The following is a 23253-nucleotide window of genomic DNA, read 5'->3' on the forward strand; positions in this document are numbered from 1 at the left end:
ATTATGGATAATGAAGGTAGATAATGAATTTGCTTGGCAAATATTTATGGGGAGCTCCTCGCAAGTGCGAGGGCCAGCAAAGGAGAAAGCACAAAGGTGCCGGATTGAAAATTAAACAAGTTGGCAATGAAGGCTGGCATCATTTTCAGAGTGGAGGCAGGAGTCAACATCTTGACAGCCTACAACAGATGACAGATCAGGTAGATGTAAGCAGAGAAGGGCCTCGAAAGTGAAGACAAGTAGTTGTGTTTGATGAGATAGAGAAAGGGGAGGCAGTGAAGGGATGCACAAAGAGGGGTGAACATGGTCAAAGCAATGAGATAGGGAAATGATGTTTACAGCAGTGTACTGAGTGCAAATAAGCAGGGCAAGATTGCATTTGTTAAGTCAAGAGATGAGGAGGTTGATGTAGCTGAGATGAGGATGACTTGGAGACAAGTGTAAATCATACAACAAGCTGCTACAGTGGGTCTCGTTATCATCTAGTTTGAGTAAGTTCCAGTCCATACAGAATATTTCACACAGATTTGTGTTTTGCGGGAGGATTTAAAAAGAAATTGTGTGAAGTGCTGACTCAGAACTTGTGGTGCTTCCATTGCTGCCCTACTCAGAGACCAGCATTTGAGATTTTTTTCCCCCTTCACCAGAATTCAGTTTGTTACAGCCTTAAACAGGTCAAGAAAACAAGCATCCTAATACATTGTGATCTCTAAACAATCTGTTAAACTGTATCTAATTATTCCTCACAGAACACTACCTACATAACTAACAGCAGCTTCAGCACACAGGGTACTTCATGGGAAACGAATAGGACCTATGACAAGAGTTCCAGCCAAAGAGTTTAAGGAAATAACAGATCTGCATGCAGGTCGACTTAGACTTTCAGCTTTCTGAGATAGAAAAATAAGAGTATTATGCAGCTTAGTGTGTGGAGGTATTTTGGAGGAGTCTTTACAAAAACCAAACAGATCCTGTGTGAACACTAAAAACCCACTGCACTTTAGTAATAGTAGGGGTTACTCTATTTGCCAAATATTCCCCTTTCTCTGTAGCTGTGCAATGTGATTTGTGCAAGTTGGTGCCCTCAAAAGGCAGCTGTAAGCAGTGATGCTTAAATAGTTGTAGGTACTTGGGGAACCTTCAGAATGAAAGGCACTAAATACAATATAAGCTTTTATTATAAACTAGAAATCTCAGATATGTTGATAGGGCTTAGGCATGGAGAGCATTTTAAAGCACAAACTCTAGGGGAAAAATCTTTAAAACAAAAAGATATGTGGTAACATTCTAGATGGAAGAAGAAAAAAACAGATGTGTTAAAGGATCTTTATTATAAAGTCATGACATGGGCTGCAAAAAAGTGCACCGAAGCTTTTAAAAAAACAACACTAAATAACCTCTTACCCTCCCCCCCCCCCAAAAAAAACCCCAGACATATATTTACTACACTGTAAAGTCATCTTAAAACAAGCACCATGGAAGCATGAGTTACTAGGATACAAAGAAGTTCCCTAGATGCAAATCCAAACACAAATTAAAAAAACAAAAACATACTTTTTAGGAAGATTAAGATATAGCAACTTCTGCTATATCAGTTAACAATCCACCCCCATCTCCTCCATCTTTGGATGCACGGTCTAAAGAAAGCAACACACCATTTCTGTTCATTACTTTTTTTCTCTCTTTTTGTTTGACTACTACTACACAAAATTCAGTGAAATGGAAAACAGATGCCTTTTGTTACATTTGCACCATTAGCAAGGTTCTGATAAAATGTCATGAATAAAAAAACACACTACTTTTCAACAAAATTATTCTGCAGAGACTTTTGTGCTAACATATACATGTTTCACTGAGTGACTCATTTAAATAAAATATTAATATATGGTCTGTAAAAGAACTCAGGTCAATAACCTGGGAATAAAAGCCTTTTACAGCGCAGGAGAGAATTAACCAAAATAGTATTACTGAATCGTTACCAGTGTGAAAATAGTGTATGTATATGCATGCACATGTCCAAACACAGATTGATCATGCATGCATATGCACCTACCTACCTACAGGTGAATGACTACCAACATCCTTGCTGTACACCTTACCTTACAAATCAGGGCATTGATGCTTCATGGTGTTGGACACTATGAATTCACATGGAGATAAATGACAGCTCCTTGTAGGACTGGGCCCTAAGTTTATAGGACCTCACTGAGTCCAGAATCATCTTTGGGGTTGGCACATGGCAAAGTTGCAAAATGATGAGGAAAATATGCTGCACAAACTTGTCCTGGACAGTGGGCTAAATGTGACATTCCCAGCCTTATGTAAAAGGTTCCCATGTAAAATTCAGTGGAATCCTGAAGTGAAGTTTTAATGACATTTTCTCACAACCAGGCTATTAGAGTAACTTGGGAATAGGAAGGGGGAGGAGAAGAGATATTAACTTATATTTTTGACTAGACATAATGTCTACGATGTAGGAAACAGAAAGCAATGATGGATTTACCTTGTATTTTCCTGAAACTGAAAAAACCCAGAGACTTGCATGAAAAACCAATCTGAGCCAACCTGAGCCCACTGAGATTGAGAAAATTGAGTGCAGATCTCCAGGGAAGAAATTTGGAAATTCAAATGTGTAAGCAGCATGCCACAGAGAGTGAGACAGATCAAGATTTTCAATAATAAGCCTCAGTGTTTGCAGAATAGAGCTCACATTTAACTAAAACTGGTAATTGATGGATAAATTAGCTTCCAGTTCCCAAACTCTTACATACAAAGTCTCAGGTGGTATTAACTGTTAAAATTTAGTTCAATTTGAGAAACGAGAGTTAAACAGTCTCTCAGTTTTAAAGTATTCAGTGTTCGCTTCCTCCCTGTTTCCGATGAAGTCAACATTTGGAAAAGCTCACCCTGCCCACACTACCTATGATAAAAACACCCTCTGGGTCATCCAGAGTATTTTTGGGCTGCATTTGGTTGTCTATATAATTTGTAAACTACTTCAGGCAGAGACTATATATCCTTCTGTTTTCTGCAACAGTGAACACAAAATAGTAATATAAATGCCATAGAGTATATAAAAAAGTCATTTGTGACCAGCATATCCTAGTAATAATAATGCTACTTTTATACCACTTATTGTTAAGATTTTTTTTTTTAAACATGTTCAACAGGAGTGAGATCCAGTTGTTTAGATTCTCCTTGAATAAATCCCCTCCTCTGGCTACTAGAAATACTGAACTTTTAAGTAAAAGAATCCCATGCTACCATTTAGTGTGGGGTCCACTTCAAATGGGACCTAGTGTTCAAAAACTAGAAACTGATCCAGAAAGCAAGTAACAGCTATTTTAAAGTTGCTATGATTTAAAGCCATAAAAAACCCTTCACTGACTTATTATTTTAAAAGTTTACAGTTTAGTGGATCTGTGAAAGGATATGCTTTAAGTTTGTCTTATTTAGAACACTCTGCAAACCATACAGTTCTACAGCATTCAGTATCAGGTTTTTCTTCAGTATCACAAAATTGTTTTAATGCTGTGCTCTAAATACAACAGAATATAAATTAACATTAGTCAGAAATACAAACTGTGAAGTGGAAATACACAATACTTGCGGAGCTCACTAAAGTAAGAGTTTGGATAGGACAATAAACATTGTAGCTGGGAAACAACTCTGAGGTTCTAAGAACTTCTAGCCTAATGCAGATGTGCTATATGTAGTCAGTATTAAACTATAACTAAAAGGTCTAATCAAAGTAACTATCCCATTAGTAGATACAAATGTAGTTTTGACTGGCTGTTTTTGGCTTTAATGACACAAGAAGATTTTAAAATGTAATCAAGGTTTGTCATCTGAAGCACACCACAACACCACACTGGAGAGAGCATGGATAAGAACAGATTACATCTGAGGAAATATATAGAAGCACAAACAGTCCTCCTGTTGCAGGACAATCATTCTATTACCTGCATTTTGTGCAAGATAAATTGAAGATTCAATCCTACTTTCAACCATACGGCAGTTAATGCAAAATGCATACTAATAGCAGAAGATTTTACAACAACTATATGGGGATGCAGGCCCATGCATTTAAGTTCAGGATGAATCCCTCTGAATCCAGTCAGTCATTCTAACTATGGTATATGTGTAAGTTCCTATCAGTAGAACACTGCATGGTTAAGAAAATCATCATCCATGCAGTAAGCTATCAACAATAAATGGCTGAGTGAAGTCAAGTCAATGGCATTTTTTGGTCTGTACAATAACTTTTGAAGATCCAGGGGTATCAATGGGAAGAACCCTACTGATTGTGGTGACAATTGAAAAAGCCCAATTTCCACTGAATCAGATGATTGGCTGATTTACCTCTCATGTCACAATCTCACTAGGGAGCTTCTGGGACACACAGGGTTTGGGGCAAAGCTGCTTAGAAATTTTCTGATAATAGGGTTACCATATTTCAACAATCAAAAAAGAGGACACAGGGTGCTGCCCTAGCCCCGCCCCAGCCCCGCTCCCTCCCACTTCCCGCCCCCCTCAGAATCCCCCTACTCCCTACCTGTCCCCTGACTGCCCTCTCCTGAAACCCCCCCCCAACTGCCCCCAGGACCCCACCCCCTATCTAACCCCCCCTGTTCCCTGTCCCTTGCCTGCCCCAACCACTCTCTACACCCCCTTCTCCTGACAGTCCCCCCAGAACCCCCGACCAATCTAACCTCCCCTGTCCCTTGCCTGCCCCAACCACTCTCTACACCCCCTTCTCCCAACAGTCCCCCTGAACAATCTAACCCCGCCTGTTCCCTGTCCCTTGCCTGCCCGCCCCCCCCCCCCCAGGCCGAGGGAGGGCTGCGAGCTCCACGTGCAGCCAAACACTGTCGCGCTGCTCTGCGGGGGAGGAGGGAGCAGGGGAGGGGGAGGGACTCTGGCTGCTAGAGGCCCCAGTGGCTGCGAGCGGCTTTCAATCAGACCCAGCTGTCCAATCAACCGCGCTGCACTCTGCATGAGGGGAAGGGGGAAATCCCAGACATTTCTACTTTATTAGAAATCCCGCACCCCGGACGCGGCCATTTAAAGCTGAAAAAGCCGGACATGTCCGGGGAAACCCGGACAGATGGTAACCCTACTGATAGAATATTGTGTTCTGGGGAGGTTGAGTTAGAAAAAGTTGATTCATACACATCTAAAACATTTTGCAGGAACATGTCAATTTTAACAAATGTTTTTGTTGGAAACAAGGCAGGCTGGCCAGCCCGTCAGGCAACCAACCAGGAGCTCCTGGTGTGTGAAATGAGGTAGGCTCACAGAAGCAATGAAAAGTGTGACCCTATAGTTGAATTATTTCTATCAAAATGTATATATCAGATTTACAAGATCTTAAAAGGTGTATAGGCTGCAAGAGACTTAAAACAAGGAAATAAAACTCCTTTGTCTGTTGGAATTTACATTAGAGCAAGGAGTCTGCATTTCTTACAGCCAAACAAAAGAGTAAGACACAACTGCTCTTTCAATGTTGCAGTATTTTACATTTACGCCAAAACTCCAGCCGGCCTCCTTTTCAGAAAGGCCTGATTAAACAGATTTCTCAAATTCAAACAAAACCAGTTGTATGGGTCCAAACACAAGAGTTAAGGTATGAGGTGAATGGAGAGGGGGGAAGGTAAATAAATATGAGGCCAACAATGATGATTATACTCTAAAAATATATCTTGAGGAAATTGGGGGAGGGGAAGAAAAAAACAAAAACAAAAAAACACACAGAATATAATTTAAAATCCTTTTGAAGTAGGGAGTTATTAACAGAGACAAAATGTCAAGGGGAAAGGAGTTCTATACCCCATGGCTAGCCACAGCAAGTGTGAGGGTCCCTAAAAGGTGGGTAGTGACAGAGCAGATACTAGTCAAAATGAAGCTCCGAAAGGAGACTTAAATACAGCCTACACTGGTAAAGGCTCTAAATTTCAACAGAATCAGCTGAAAGCCAACACGCTGCTTTATACACACCGAATATAAAGAACATGGGACAGGAACAATATAACCACAATTGTTTAGTTTTAGCTACTAGAAAGCATTTTATCTTTAAAGTCAGAAATTGTTACAAGAGAAATAATACCTTATGTTTGTACTCATTTAAAACCTCTATCTTTGTAATTAAATAAACTTGTTTTATTTTTAATCTAAACTAATCCAATGGGGTGTTTAAAATGAGCTGTTTGGGAACTCCATTTAAAGTAAGAAACTGTTGAATATTGACCCTTTACGGGGCAATGGATCTTTAATATCTGAACTGTCCAGGAAAGGGTGGGACAGTGCAGAACACACGTTTCTTGGGAAAACTCAGGATTGGGAGTATGTTGAGGTCACCTTGCTGGTAGTAATCATGGCTGGTGGAAGCCAGAGTGTGGCTGGTGTGTTGCTGACAAGCTGCAACTATACACAGACACTCAGGGTGTGACCTACATGCTGTTAGGTTGTTTGTGAGTGGCCCTATTTGGGAGCTACAGCAGCAAAGCACTGTGAGGCACCCAAGATTGCAGGACAAGCGGTGACACAATCCCTCACTGGTCTGGACTGCACCTCAGAATGTAACACCATCAGACCTGATCTAAAGCCAGCAGTGGATAATGATCCTCACAATTACAGTCAGCTCTAAAGGAAGGCTCAGGTATTACTGGTATACAAGTGAAAATGGAGATTAATAGCTACCACATTTTTTTTTTCTGGCGAGATTTAGGACTGGAGGATAATTGCCAAGCTAGTATCAAGATTTGGTAAGGACGTGGCATACCCCAGTATTTTCCCCAGTTTGCCTTCCTTGGTCTCAGAGTTATAGATTTTATATACTATGGAAATTCAAAGCTGTGGAGATTCTCTGTAAGTTGCACTTGTGCAGGGAAGAGGAGACTGGTTATTCAGAAAAAGGAGGAGGCTGATACTGGCTTGTTTCACATTCTCCTGCTGCTTTGGAGAAATGGCTAGTGCAGTTGGGTTGAGAAAAGCCAAACATTTCAGCCATCTCTGTGGATGCTTTTCTCTAATATACCTCCTGCATACAGGCACTTACTCTATTGCTGATGGCCTCAGTGCTATTGGTAGTTCCTCTGCCACCTTTTAATTTGCCCTTGCCTATTCATTTGAACAGGCACCCAAGGGGAGCTTTCCCATTGCACTGGCTGTCTGCAAGGCTGAACAAATCCCAAAGGGCAGTCAACAGTCACACTTTGTTATAGGTGGTGGTGAAGTGGGAATTAGGAGGTGGCCTTCCTGACTTGCTGGTTTTCGTTGAATGCAAGACAGGCGTTTTTTGCCCTCAACAACGAGCTGGAAGAGTGCAGAAGATTTGGTCAACTCTTGCTTTCTAACTCTTTTCAGGTGCCTGGCGTAACTCACCACAGGAAGACATAGGTGCTGGAATTAGGAGTGCAGGGGGTGCTGCTGCACCCCCTGGCTTAAAGTGGTTTCCATCATATACAGGGTTTACAGTTCGGTTCAATGGCTCTCGGCCCCCCACACTATACAAATTGTTCCAGCACCTCTGCAGGAAGAGTTACATTGTCCCACACACAAATCAGCGTGGAAGATTGAAGTTTCATTTTTACTCACTGCTGGTAGGATATTTATATTTCCTTTATTAAAAAAAAAGTCTAAAGAAGAATTGAAGCCTAGAGAATCATTGTGGTGGCTCCGGCAAATGAGCCTAGTACCAAACTAATGACAGACCGGTCTGGTTCTGGCCCCAAAACTAGAACACAGACCGGATATCCAGTGTGAGATTTAGGCAACATGGGGACGATGGGGAAATGACAGTTTACAGTAAAATACTTGAAAATTTTCAGTTCTCTTTGCAGTTCCTACCCCAATGGGAGGTGCTTCCTACCATCTGAGCATAAATAGGCCTGTTCTGATAAAATTAGTGCTGTTTAACCAAAGATAGAGGGGAGGAGTAAAGAGATCAAGGAACAAGTGTAATTTGGGTTTGAACTAATTCTGTTAGAATTGTTCAGAAACAGTTGTGTATCAAATCAAGCTCTTGCAACTCAAGTGACTCTCCGATCTAACATTTAGAGAAATGAATTCCCTTATGCATAACAACTTCATTTATCCAAACCATGCATTGCACACACGTCTTCTGTATATTCAGAATTAAGCTTCAGATATTATTTTCAGATAAGTACAGTTTTATTCAAAAAGCAACTTAAACGTTCAGCACATCACCAAAACCACCCCCTGCAGTGAAAAGGGCACTTGATTTTATCCACCTTAGCTATTTGCCCATTATTTTACAGTTTTTATTATTCTTAAAATGCCCCATGAAATGATGCGAAGTGATCTTGTTGCATGTGAGTTGAAAATGTATGGATATTTACTATATTACTTTTGGTATTTAGACTATTTGAGTGTGCTTCTGTATACCAGGTGATTTAATCACCTTACAGCTCCCCTACGAAATCTTGTGAAAGCCACACTTTAGGCAATATCATTAAATCTACAAGGAAAACATGTAGGGAACTGCAGGTTCAGAAACTTTGCTGAGAGTTTTCTACTAATGCATCCCTTTGGGAGTGGGGTGGGTAGGGACACATGTAAAAACCCTGTGGAGGAGCTTTCCCCAACAGTGCATCCTGGCTCCCCTTCCTGGCAGGAACTCTGCTCCTCCACCCATGCAAAATCCCCTGTTGAGGCAGGGCAGGGGATCCAAACACAGAGCAGGTAGTAAATGCTCAAGGAAAAGTATTCATTTTAGCAAGTACTACCAGCTCCTACCAAAAGTGGCCAATACCTTGCTCAGAATTCTTTTAGCCCACTAAATCCTGGCCCACCCCAGCCTCAGAGCTATGACCCAGCTGAGTGAAAATGGAGTTACCACTCCCTCCTTTCAGGGAGGGGATGGAGCTCCTTAACTCTTCTTTATTCCTCTCCATTCATCACAGCACAGGGAACACAGATCCTTCTATTACTGTTCTGCATTAATTTTGCTACATTCAACTTTACTGCCATTACTGGACGAGAACTAACTAGGCTGTAGTACAGAAAGGGGTTAACCTGCTATAAATCCAGTTATATACACTGTGGTTATATTAAAGAATTTATCACCCACATTATACTTTTTGAGCAATACAACAGCTTTTATATACTGCTGTACTCGACTCAGACACGTTCTGTTAATAAGACAAGAATTTACAGTTCCTGCCAACAACTTTATGGCGGTTAATATCACAATTAGCTATTACCTAGCAACATTCAAGCAAGCTTCCTCCCACATCAGGAATCCCCACTCCTCAACCCACTAAAACGAAGGCTAATGAAAATACAGGAAAAATATTTTGAAAGTACATATTCTTAAGATATTTCCCTGATTTTAATGAAAACTGATTACTTCAGAGATTTTTTTAACTACACAAAATCTTTACTCACGGGTCTCCGATTTTCCTGCAAGTGCCAAGGCATTATTTTAAGAGATTTATGACTTCCTAATAGCAATTTTTTTTAATTTATAAAGATTAATCTAATATTATAGTAATGCTTCTCCTTCCCTTGCAGTTCCCCCTTTTATTGTCTCTGTATGACTCACTTGTTGTGGGATGTAGACTGTAAATCTTAGGACTGGGACTTGACTTGTTTCTCTGAAGGTGTTTAACACACTTTTGAAGGAAAAATAATAAATGCTGATTTCTTGTGCATTCTAAATAAGTTTTGTATAAGATGACATGACTGCCACAGGGTTTAAGCCTAGCTCTTGAATAAAGTTAAATACAAGAGGAGAAAGCAGGCTCTAAAGATCTTCAAAAACAGACAAATGTATTGAAAACAAAATATATTTTGCTTTTTGAAGGAAAAATGTAGTGAGCTGATCAGGTTGTTGCACTCCCCAAAGACTGAATTGTGCATCTTCCCGAGGAGCATTCTGGGGGCTCCCATTTAATGTTTTCTTACACCACCTTTTCTTCTCCCCATCTTCAAAACTTCAGAGCACAGGTCACTATTCTTCTAGTCCAGGAAAATGAGGCCAAGTTTCCTTGGGAACCCATCAAAGAGTCTCCTGAGATAGCCCAAGGAAGCTTACCACTGGAAAGGTGTATGGAGCTCCCTTTTCCTCGGGATACTCTCTCTGTGGCCTCCAGAAAAATTATGGCCCTTACTAATGGCTGAAAATAGCTTTATTAACACCAGTTACAAAGGTAAAGCCTGTAAAAGATAAGGCAATTGACCTCTTATTCTTGTTTTGTTCTTTTTTAAAAGCTACCGCTTTTTTATTTTTAAACTGACATCCCTATCTAGATGTTTGCATTTTGGACTAGATCTGTCAAACTAGTCACTACTTTCTACTTTAAATACAATAACATTTCTTTTGAGATCTTTGTTTTTCTAGGCTGAATATCAGAATAGAAAAAATCACCACATATATTTAGAAACTCATTGTGAGCCAAATGTGAGTTTTATAATTAAAAAGATTTGTCTCCAAGAGGAGTCATGTTCATTGACTGCAGGAGTTTCTGGCTACCAGCCTCAAATTCTAATCCCAGTTTTACCACTAATTGAATATGTAGATTTTGGTCAAGTCCCTTCACCTACGTGCCTCAATTTCCCCACTTGTAAAACAGGTACAATACTGACCTACCCTGCAGTACTGCAGGGAAGGATAATTATTTGTTGGATAGTATTGTGAAAATAAAGCACGATGTGAGGGCTACGTATTTTTTTTTAAGTGTGTTTAGTTAAAGTTTACTTCATTTGTAGTATGCACCGTTCTCCCTCATCCCTTTCATTATTTTGGAGGAAGACAACACATTGGTGGATACAAGAGTTATGTAATTTATTGTTGTGCTACTTATATGTCTCTCAGTTCCTTACTTAACATAGTCAAGGTCCGCTGTACAACTTAAATCCTACATAAGGATTGCACAAAGCAGGGGAGAGCGGTGTTGCTGTGACTGAGAAGCTATTCAGGGGTTTCTGTGCACCAAATAACTGGTCTCTGTGCCAGCCTGTATAGGCAGAGAAGGTCACTTGATGATGAAACAAGAGACAAGCTAAAGAGCCCCATTTATGGACATTACGGGTATGTCTACACTGCAATAAAAACCCCTGGCTGGCTCATGTCTGCTGACTTGGGATGCTAAGGGGCTGTTTAATAGAGGCACAGACTGTGAGGTAGGAGGGTCCCAGAGCTTGGACTGAGCCCGAATGTCTACACCTCAGCTAAACAGCTCCTTAGCTTGAGTCAGCTGACGCGGGTGTTTAACTGCAGTGTAGACATACCCTATGGGCCTTAGTACCAATATGGAGGCGCTGCACACCATAAGCTAGAATAGCAGCTGCAGTGGCCTAGGTTAGTGAGGGTGGGGTGAATTTGATTTCCCTACATTCCATCCCTTTAGGAATGGGATATGCTCAGGCTTCCAGCAGGTGGAACGAATTTCACATGCCATGCAGTAATAAGGAAGTGTCGCTGTTCATATCTTCTTTAAAAACACAATTCCCAGTAAACTGAATTAAAGCAGCCTTATCTTACGATGTTAGTTACAAGAAAAGCAGCTTTCACAACAATCAACACTGCTTGGTACGCCTTCCATTTTCAACTCAGTATCACAATACTCCAGCTCTGACCATTAAAACTAGAAACAGACACACCTCTTGAGAGCTGTAGCTCTGCATGTTAACACCTAAGCAACTAAACCACAACAATAGCATATCTATCATTTAAGCATAATAAAATATTACCCCTGGTGAAACAAGCTACTGTGCCAAAATCAAGTTTGGATAAACTTTGAAACAGCCAAAGTCCATTTTCTACAGGCCTTTCATGCAGCTCATTGGTAGAAAAGCTTCTGTTTCTATTTCAAAGACACATGTTTTGCATCATGTTACAATGATATTGTGCATCACCATGGTGACCAGTAATTTATATTATAAGGGTGACTGGTCTATTTTCCTTCAAACAAAGCTAGAAAAATTGTCGGCATTAAGCCTCACAGTATCATCTAAAGAAACATTACTTTTAACTAAAGTGGATCTGATACAAGACCTAGAGTGTAACCATATGTCAGATCTTATAGATGTAGCATGTTACCCCTGAACAAGAGCAAAAAAGTTTCTGTTAGCGTGGAAGATACAAGATTAAAGTAGCTGTACTTTAGCAGGAGTGAAGATAACAGCACATACGTTCCCAGTAAACAAATCTTTTTTAAAAAAGGCTACAGGAGCACAGACAACGCTCCATTCCATCCACGGAAATTCTCCCAATTCTTTTGCTGTGGTGTGGCTGACACCTCACCAATTTAATTACTAATGCAGTACCAAATAATAATGCAAATCACATTATACATGGCATGGAGCTCACTGTTTCTATTCTTGGTCCACGTGCACAGTATCTTTGCACTTGGAAACTTAACGTGTCTACAGGCTATACAAATCTGCATTCAGTGGACCTCCCTTATTCAGGATCTGAAGTTACTGGGCCAAATACCAAGTTGTTTAAATTACATGCAAGAAAACTACATTAGAAAGAAATTTAAAGTTGCAAAGTCAAGCACTTGAAAGTTAAAAAATTCCAATTTAAGGTTGCCATGTGTAACTGTAACTCTGCCCTCTTGTGTGTATGCATTATAAAAGAGTCTTTAATTACATGATCAAATACTATTTAATACCATTCAGTGCACAGGATGGACAGTGCTCAAAGAATGAAGGACATGTTCAATAAATACTTCTTTTTCTCCTCGCTATTCAGTGAAGCGGCACCAGGCTTCATTCATTGAACACCATCTGAATCTTGCACTGAATATGGAATTATTGCCTCAGGGGCTTTTCTACAGTGCTCTTCAACATACTACCTGAGTCTCAAACATCATTAATTTATCTTTTCAACCCCCCCTACAAGATACAGTTTTACAGATGCAGAACTAAGGCACAGAGAGATTAAGGGCAAATTTTGCAGGAGTCTATGCTAATGTTGATGCCTCATTGATTGCACCGTATTTGAAACACTTTGGGACCATAGGCGCCAACTTTCCCTGCCCCCACCGCCCCGGCCCCACCCTTTCCCCGCCCCCATTCCAACCCCTTCCCCAAAGTCCCTGCCCCAACTCCGCCCCCTCCCTGCCCCTATTGGACCCCTTCCCCAAATCCCCGCCCCGCCTCTTCCCCAAGCACAGCGTGATCCCCTTTCTCCCTACTCCCTCCCAGCGCTTGCCATGCAAATCATCTGTTTCGTGGCGCAAGTGCTGGGAGCCAGGGGGAAAAAGGGGCCATGCGGTGTGCACAGGGGAGGAGACGGAGGCAGAGCAGAGGCGGACTGGGATTGGGGGCTGGGGTGGGGAGCTGCTGGTGGGTGCTAAGCACCCACCAATTTTTCCCTGTAGGTGCTCCAGCCACGGAGCACCCACGGAGTCAGCACCTATGCTTGGGACTGATTTTTCAGGACAGGAACTGCCTCATGCTATGTGTTTGTACAGAACCTTGCACAAAGCCACTCCAATCATAGTTGGGGCCTTTAGACACTACAGGAATACAAATAATGTATGGCTCTATAAAATTATTGGTTTAGGTCCAAAGGATTGAATGGTCGTCAAGTGACAGCAACTAAAAGTGGGATATCAGCAGTGACTGGGAAAGGTTGATTATGCTGCACTCTGGAGGAGAAATATCTCCATTTAGCTAGGGAGCTAGTCCTAGTTGAATCTTTCCTACTTTGGCGAAGGATAGGCTGAACAGGTGCCAAACAGGAGCATTCTATTTCTGATGCCCATCCACACACCAGGCTTGAGATGGAGCAAGTCTAGATCGGGGTGTCTGATTCTGCCTCCCTGATGAGTTAGGAAGTCCAGGCAGGGACAGATCCTGATCAGAGATGGGCTGACATTTTCATGACCTCTGGGAAACAAAACAGGCTGGGCCATTTGGGTGGTAGGAGAATGATGGCCCTGTTGTGATGGATCTATCTCAGGAGCTGTGGTAGCAAAGAAATAGAAGGAAAGGCATACCTGAGATCATCCGTCCATGACAACAGGACAGCACCACCCTCTGAGCCATGGCCCAGGGCTCCTCTGGAGCAATACAAGGGAAAGAGTTCTGTTCATTTGAGAGGCAAAGAGATCCCACTGAGGTATGTGGCTTGGAGAATGATGTGGTTTCTGATGCACCAGTTTCAAAGTCTGACTGCTTCCCAGCAAAGGGGAAGAGATCTTGCTCAGCCCTGTTTGTTTATGTAAAAGACATTGGTGATGTTGTCTGACATCACTTGGATATGAAGTGAATGTATAAGTGAGAGAAAGGCTCTGCAAGCCAGGTGGACTGCTCTCAGTTCTAGTATACTGATGTGTAGTCTGGCCTCCTGTGGGGTCCAGGTGTTTTGTTCAGGTGAGCACCTCAAACCAGAAGGGAAGCATCTGTTACTCTGGCGGCACTGGAGATGGGAGTGTTGAAGGGAACGCCCACTCTCACAGATGCTGTGCTCCATCTCAGAGGTGGAGCCCATTTTGTTGACTGAAGTGATCTGTTGTTGTTGTCAATGGTGGTTACTTCTGATGTACATACCTTCCACTAGTTATTGACTAATCCCTCTCTGAAACTCACTTTTTATCCAACAACTTGTAATGGTAAAAACTTCTGAGTAGTACTTTTTTCTTCTTTTCATCTCAGAGCATCACCATTCATCCCTGTTTATGGCTTGCTCCTCCCTTAAGCCCGGCCTGGTTGACTTTCTGTGTAAGATATCCGACCATCTACTTGGTGGTTGGCCTCTAGAATGGATTGGCTTTGGTTGTGTATGATTATTTTCTTTGGCAGCCTATAATCTGTTTGTCTTCTGCAGTGTTTCCATCACTATAAAGGACCGATCAGTAGCAAATGGAAAGAAATGTACTCTCCGTAATAAAGCCCTGGAGAAATCTATTCTTTAAAGTCAATTATTTAGATTACAGAGAATGATTAACTATTTGCTCAATACTGTGAAAAAAAAAAACCAAACCCACACATACATCAGAACTTGTGCCCCAACCCTACATAACATCAGATCACAGATAGCAAGAAACTTTGCATTTCAAACATCAGCTATCTTACTGAAACAATACTAACCAGTCATAAAATTAATGGGATTTCATCTTTTTACCATTAAAGAGGCAATTTATTGTGTATTCATTTATTACAGTGGTCCCCAAACTGTGGGGTGCACACCCTTAGGGGGCATGTAGGAACGTTCAGAGGGCGCAGCGGGGCCTGAGCCAGCACCCATCGGGAGGAAGCGCCCCACTCTGTCTGCAGCTCTACTCCAGCCCCAACCCTACCTCCAGCCGAGGCACTAGCTGCGGCTCCCGCTCCCAGGGGGTGGGAAAGTGGACAGATTATATTACGGGCGGGGGGGGCACAATATAAAAAGTTTGGGGACCACTGATTTACTACAAACAATACTTCATATGTATTGGAAAAAATTGGAAACAAACTGCCCTTTGCCATATGCCGTTTAAAAGTAAAATATAATGAGAGTTAAGAGGTAGGCTCTCTCTCTTTTTCACAGTACCATATTTGGGACACTACTGGAGTTTCCAAAATCAGTGCATTCTTTCAAGTGTTGAATGAGAAGGTAGTGAGTATTAGCATTGGGAACTCTGAACAATTCAGGCAGCCACCTAGCTGTATTAGGGACCTTCTCCAAGCCTCACTCCAACCACTACATGCAGTCGGACACTTTTTGAGATTCCACCACTGTAATACAAGTCAGTAGAAATTGTGCCTTAGCTGTGCCCAAGTTTTATAGTATGGAAATTATTCCCTAGCCACAACAGGTTTTGGCAGATGGAAAGAACTGCCCTTGAAATACCACCTCAGTTCATCCTTTCCGCCTTTCAAACATCTCCCTGCCCCATCTCCACCCCATTACTAAGAGATTTTTTTTATTACCCCAGACTGCCTATATTTGTTACAGTTTCTTCTCCCCCCCCCCACACACACACACTTCCCCCTCCTGTGTTGAATCCTTTTGTTTTTTATTATTCATTGTGCTTTAGAATGTTTATAGTCATTGTGTAGCACCTTTAACACCTCAGTAGGGGGCTCTTTACAGCTAAATTTTTATTAAACAAAGTTGGCTTCTCCCACATACTGCACAAGAACAAGAGCTTAATACTTCTTGACCTGTACAAGTTCTCACTGTTTCCATTAAAACCCTATTGACACCTTCCTGCTCACCCCCTGCCCCACCTCTTCCAGCCCCAGCTCCTCCCCTGCCCCCACAGCACCTCCTGCACACCGCTAAAGAGCTGATCGCGGCAGGCGCTGGAGGTGCGGGGGACGAGCTGATCTGCGGGGCTGCCAGTGGGTGCTGAACACCCACTATTTTTTACCATAGCACCCATGGAGTTGGCACCTATGGTGTAGACATACATCTAGTAACCACCATTAAAATAGTTCTTCCCAAGAAAGTGAGAAAGTTTAATACATTTTCCTTCATGAAGTACAATCTTGGCTTCTCTTAAGAAATCTAAGTAAAGCTTCCTTTAAAAACAGCACCCCCTTTGATGGGCAGAGTGTTCCTCCATGTTTCTGTTTGTTGGAAGCACTTTGTGTAGGAAGCATTACAAATGCAACCGGGGATCAACTTAGGTTTTGGGGGGGGGGGGTTTCCTTTTTTTTTTTCTTTTAAGGATCTCAAAAGCAACAGGACATCGATCTCCCGCTTCAGTCCCTAAACTGGATTGTCTCACAGGCTTGAGCAAAACTGTTGAATTATTTCCCTAACAAAAGAAAGGCGCTTTTAGGTCCTATAATCTCATTTCAAATCCTTTTACCCACTCCCTACTCTTTTTTGGCCTTGAAATTGCAATCCTCTTTTAGTAATCTCAGGACTAATTGGTGCCAGCACTCCAGTTTCTCTTGCTATTTCCCCCCCCCCCCCCTTCGCATTGTTCAGGTGCTGAAAAGGGCAGCGTGCCAGAGTTCAGTGCCCCTATAATGAATCTGTTCTTACAGAGTAACTGTTAATAATTAGCAGGAAGCATTTTGTCTTTAAATCTCACAGCTTGAGCAGCAAGATTTTGTAGAGCTAAAGAATCACTTAACTGTTGATACAGGGGTTCAAAAAAATTTAGCCAGTGATCTGCATGCGCAGCACACGCAGTGCTGAGTCGGGTGAGGGGCACTGCATGCCTGTGCATTTTGCCAAGCCTCTGTGCACATATTCTTAGAATGGCTGAAGGAGACTAATGAAAACACACACACAGATTGTTCTAAAGTTTGACTTGGTAATTAAGAGAATGGAAAGCAACATAAACTGTCCTAGAAACCTTTGAGAGTAGTAGACACAAGACAGTTTAAAGGAATTATTGGTGTGACAGAATCTAAGCAATATGGGGAAGAGTCTTAATTTATTAAATATTTAGAGTTCAATTCCTGGTGAATATAAAAAAAGAGCTTTTAAAAAACTGCTTTCTAGCCTTTAGCTAATGACTGTATTTTCAGGTAGGTGCCAAGAAGGAACAAATTACTTCTGTCACTGAAGCCATATCAGAGGTGACCATTACCCAGCCAGCAACAGAACAGAAATAGCTTTTCTGCATTGGAAAACTCCCATCTACAAAGGCCATCTTGGCCATTCACAGCCAATCTAGGTCTTGATCCCAGCTCTAAGTCAGAACCAGAGCCCTGCTAACTGACCAACAGAACCTGAATACAAATCGGGTCAGGTCGGGTAAGAAAACAAACGGATCCTCTCAGGCTTGGGCTGGCTCTCCTCCTCCCACCTGCAGGGTCAGCACTACAGCAGCACTCCTGCTGCTGACTGAGTGAGTGCGCCGACTGACCCGGAGGCACAGCGCCTCTCGTTCCACAGTGCACAGGGCCGGCTCCAGGCACCAGCCTGGCAAGCAGGTGCTTGGGGCGGCCGCTCTGGAGAGGGGCGGCACGTCCAGGTATTCGGCGGACTGTCCCTCACTCCCGCTGGGAGCAAAGGACCTCCTGCCGAATTATCGCCGCCTTTTTTTTTGTTTGTTTGTTTTTGTTTTTTGGCTGCTTGGGGCGGCCAAAACCCTGGAGCTGGCCCTGACAGTGCACATGGCACAACAAGAGGTGGCGGGCGGCAGGAGCAGGGCATGCAGCTGCCAGTGCATGCAGCCATCGCCACACTGATCCCACAGGCAGGAGGAGGAGAGTTGGTGCATGGGTAGGAGGTGGCAATGACTCTGGTTCGGGGGAGGGGGGAGAAGATCAGGTCATAAAATGACTCAACCCTCTTGAGCTTGGGTTTGGGTTTGGCCTAAAAATTTGGCCTGAGCAGACCTCTAGTCAGCACAACTGACTGACTTTCATGGGAGTTCTGGCAGACTAAGGGCTGCAGACTGGCACATTAAGAGTCTAAGCATAATTTTAACTTTGAAATATAGGGCTCTAGTGTTTCCTTCAATCTCAGAATTCAAGGACAAAACAAGAATCTGGTGGATGGGGTGGAGTTAAGATCATCTCTGAAATGTGTTGATACCCACAAAAGGAGCTCCACAAGGTTCAAGTGCAACTCTTGCATTACATCTCCAGAATCCCTGTACATCTCTAGGCAGGTAGGCTGAGGCCGAAATTGCAAACATTTAAAAAAAAAAAAAACCAACAACCCCCTCACCCCTTACTTTCTCCTTCCATCGTATGGAACCCTAACACGGAGAGCTTCAGGCAGTAAGGAGAAGCCCCTGAAACTACAGCTCCTGCAGGAGCTTCACTGATAGTGAACCACCAGGAGCCACTGCAGAGGCACAAGACCTGGGGAGCAGCTGCTTTAAAAAGGCAATACCAATGCTTTTGTGCAGGTACGCCCTACTCCCCCATACTTAACCGCCCCTGCCCCCTTCCCCTCAAAGGAAAACTGGGAAATTCCACGAGAGGAATTTCTTCTCTCTAGCCTCATTCTCCAGTCTAGGAATAGATTGGAGAAAAAGCCACTGTGTTTGAGTTGACACTTAAAAAAAGACAGTACACATATTACAGCAGCTGTCCACAATGGCACAAATGTGCTAGTAATGGCAATGGTGTACGTTCTTGTGCAGACAGGTTTTTAGTTCCATACCCTGGAAGTCAGTTAGCTGAGTCTGAAGACACAGTGGTAAAACTGCAGGAGCCCTTTCTTCACTTGTGGTTTAGCACCAATTCAGCTATGTGCTTGGTAGCTCCTGCTGAACATGGGTCAGAACTTTTTCTCTAAGTCTCCCAGGAACCAGCACATCAAGCTAAGAATTAGTAGACTGCTTACCTCTTTCATACTCAGTTAAACTAACCATTAAACAAACAGGATTAAGGTTTATATACCAAATTTTTTACACCAAAGCCACAATGGTGATAAAGAATGGCCAACAATACATGCCTGTCAAAAAAAGCACCTGTGTTTATAGAAGGGCACCATCAACCAGTTTGTACCCTCAAGTTTATCCAGCTCTTGTCTTGCAGTTGGAAGAGTAGGGGGACAAAATCCAGCAGTTTCCCCACTCCCCTCTTCTCCAAGAAGACATGTGAACAGGTTGATCAGATTCTACAGCAGCTGGACCTAAAATGCCTTAGTGAGTCCAGCTGTTTAAGTGCTACTGTAATTCAGTCTGGAGCTGAAAGATATCAGAGTGTAGTACAGTCTGTTGTAACAGCTGCCCTTACCCTGACAGAATTAAGTAAGAAGATGTGGCTTTCTGTCGATGGTCCCTATGTAGATTCTGATCACCAATGGTCACTGGATACTTTCACCACTGGGGGCTTCCTCCCAGCTGCTCCAGGGATTAGCTCCTTCCAGGTCTGACGCCCCATTCTGTTGCTTGTTTGCATCCCCGGTGCCCCGTTCTCCCTCTCTGGGACATGGGGTGTTCTCTCTTCATGGCTTGGCTGCTCTCTTTTCATGGCTTGGCCCTCCAGCCAGGTCACTGTATGTTATCTCCTCCTGAGGGTATCAAAGTCTCACAGGACAAACCATCCTAGGCAGTCTCCAAATCCACTGCCCTGACAGTGTCATTTCCCTAGTGGCTGGTAGGGGACCCAGGCCCACTCTCTACTTTGAGTTCCAGCTCAGGGACCCTCTAATCAACGGACAAGGTCTACAGTGTCCCACCTGGTTGTCATTTCCCGGAACCTTTTCCTAATCCGCCTCTCTCAGGCTTCCACTCCACTACCCTTCTGGGTAAACCTTTCCTTCAGGGCTTGGATCCCTGGGGTTTCTACTCTCCCCCTGGGTTTCCGCCTTTCCCTCTCTGATACCCAGACTTTCTCAATGCAGCCCTTCTCTGCTGCTAACTGCCTGGCTTTATATCAGCCCTGCCTGTGCCTTTTCCACTGGGCTCCACCACCAATCAGGGGTTGCTTAGGCCACCTAATTCCCCTCAGGTGTGGCCTACCTGGTTAACTGGTCCCTTCTCAGCCTCATTAACCCTTTCCAGTCTAGTGTACAAGTGAATACTCCAACCTCTGCTTTTCCTGCTGGAGTCCCTTATGTGGAGTACCATGTTTAGCTAAGGATACGTCCAGACTACCCACCAAATTGGTGGGTAGTAATCGATCTATCGGGGCTCAATATATCGCGTCTCGTCTAGACGCGATATATCGATACCCGAACGTGCTCCCATCGACTCCGGAACTCCACCAGGACGAGCGGCGGTAGCGGAGTCGACGGGGGAGCTGCGGCCGCCGATCCCGCGTCGTGAGGACCCGAGGTAAGTCGAAATAAGATACGTCGACATCAGCTACGCTATTCCTGTAGCTGAAGTTGCGTATCTTACATCGACCCGCCCCCCAGTGTAGACCAGCCCTAACACAGAGACTCTAATTCCTTTCTCTCTACCTCCATATTTAGGCTCTGGATAAAAATTTTAAAGTGTCTCTATGTGATTTAGGAACATAAATCTTATTGACTTTCATTACTAAGTCACCTAGGAACTTTTGAAAATTATACCCTCTGGCTAATCAATGAGAATAAAAACAACCCGTTTTGTGGAACAGATTGAATCAGTTTAAAAAGAGCTCAAACCCAGCACCTTCTAGGGGAAGATTTTCAGGGCCCAACAGTTCCCATCAGGTGTCACTAAATGGGAACCAAACCCTTGAAAATCTGATCCTACATCTTTAGTGAGATCTACAAACTATGATGTGGATCCCATTTCAATATGGGGCACCGATGGCAGCATCTTTGAGGAAATGGAGAAGGACCAGTGCTGGAAATTGTGCATTATTTTCAGTGTTTGAAGCCAACAGCAGCATGTGTGCTGTAACAAAAGGTCCACATTGCTCTAATAAGCCATTTGACTGTGCCATTTTAAATATCATAGAATTATGTAAAAACAGCATTTTATAGAAACACTTCAACATTATACTTACAAGCAAAATCTGAAAAACAAAAACTCCCTGCTCCTGCAGTTTTGTTTGTTGTTAATTCCCTTAAGTTTAGACAATGATCTAACTTTAATTACTTGTTTTATTTATTTTGTCATCTCCCGAGAAAACTGGTTTTGCTTATCTTTCATATGCAAAGCAACTAACCAAAGGGGCACTTTCATATAGACTAAGTATCAATTAAGAGAGACTTAAAATACTAGATTTAGTGAACTGCTATGAATTTTGCTTGTGATTAGGCAGCTGGTAGGGGGGAACACCAAAAAAAATACACACTTTCAGGAAAGAGATATATAAATAAAGGCAATTTTTGTTGTTCACATTTTTGTTCTACTTGCTAATCCAGATTAAATCCAAATTCACTACTACAACTAAAAGAAAACTAACACTAGAAATACTGTCATTTACTCTTAACAAAAGCTTTCATCCAGGACTAACTCCAGCCAGTAACTCCTTGGCCTAATGGACAGTTTAAAATATCACCATACGTTTTAGCAACTTTGTCTGTACTGAACAATCAGTTTTCGCTAGTTCCCTGGGCGGCCACTTCCAGGTTAGATTCCCTGCCCCTCACCGCCCCCAACAATTTAGGCATATAGAGTAACAGTTTTATTTTAAGGGACAAGAGAGACCATTACACAGGCCACTGAAACTCACCTAAATTTCTGCAACAGGCCAATAACTTCTGTTTGAAAGACAGCCTGTCTTCTAGAAAGAGCTCCAACTCTAACTCAAAGTGAAGGGTGTATGTCAACAAAAACTAAACTTACTTTCATAGGGACAATCATATTACATATTACATCCAGAACCCACCAATAAATTAAATGAGTTTAATATGCATAACAACTGGAGGTAGTGATCAGATTTGTTTGTAGCTTTAGCCAGTAAAGTGGTATCTTGTGGATTTAATCCCAAATGCTAAACTAACCAATAAAATGTTGGCTACCCAGTTGCTTTGTCAGAGTGCAAAAGTGTAATTCAGGACAATTGTCCCCTTTTATGAATAAACTCTTCATAGCAATCTTAAAGGTTCCCAAACAAATGATGTCTTACATGCTGGGGGAGACGGACACAAAAACCAAACCAACTGAAAATTACCATCACATTGCAGCAAGCCTAGCAAGATGTATTTAAATTTTTATTAGAGAGAGGCATGGCCTGTGACACATTGAAAATGTTAAGGCTAGTCCTAACTAGTTAAGATACGTAATTCAGGAGTACATTTAAGTGTAAAAAGGAGGTTTTAGTGATTTTAAAAAATGGAATGGATAATGGCTGAACCAGAAGAGAAAAAGAAAAAACCTCTTAGGCAATTTCCTCCATACCTCTGCTTGAGTAGACTAGGCAGTTACACTACTTTCTCCAGTTTAATTTAAAATTTCTGGAGCAATAGGGTTTCCTTCACTTCCCCTACGAAAAAAATATATTCATAGTCTAACAGATCTCACTATTAGGAGCAAAGCCAGAAGAATTATTCACTACAAAAGGCTTATTCGAATTTAGCCTCTTTCTCTGTTCACAGATTATCCGCGAACAAAGTGAGTTTTACTAATTTGTTTGCTAATCAAATGGGTTATGCAAACATACTTCAGCCTATGGGTTTCTTGTAAACTATTCACCATGACTACAGCTTCAAATATTTGCTGTTTTGCACTGTACATAAGTCACTTTCACCACACAGTACAATTTTTGCTCTCTACTCACAAAAGGCAGCTTTTTAAATGGCCCCATGAACATATCTGGCACACACATTCAGGTGAAGACATATTGCACAAGTATTCTTGTAAAATGTTCTCGGGAACAAATGTTTCCTCAGCAGAATGTTCATGGAAAGCCAATAAAAGGGAACACCGGTAACAGAGAACAAAGGAGTATAGGAACATAAGAATATCCAGACTGGATCAGACCAGTCCATATATT

The 23253-nt window shown here is 42.4% G+C and overlaps 1 protein-coding gene across 13 annotated transcripts in view; it reads right to left on the minus strand.

Annotated features, from left to right (window-relative positions):
• Positions 1-23253, minus strand: part of FOXN3 (forkhead box N3) — a 304684-nt gene that overhangs the window by 95347 nt on the left and 186084 nt on the right. The window lies entirely within an intron of this gene.

This window comes from Chrysemys picta, chromosome 4, assembly GCF_011386835.1.
Source record: "Chrysemys picta bellii isolate R12L10 chromosome 4, ASM1138683v2, whole genome shotgun sequence".
In the NCBI taxonomy this organism is placed as follows: Eukaryota; Metazoa; Chordata; order Testudines; family Emydidae; genus Chrysemys; species Chrysemys picta.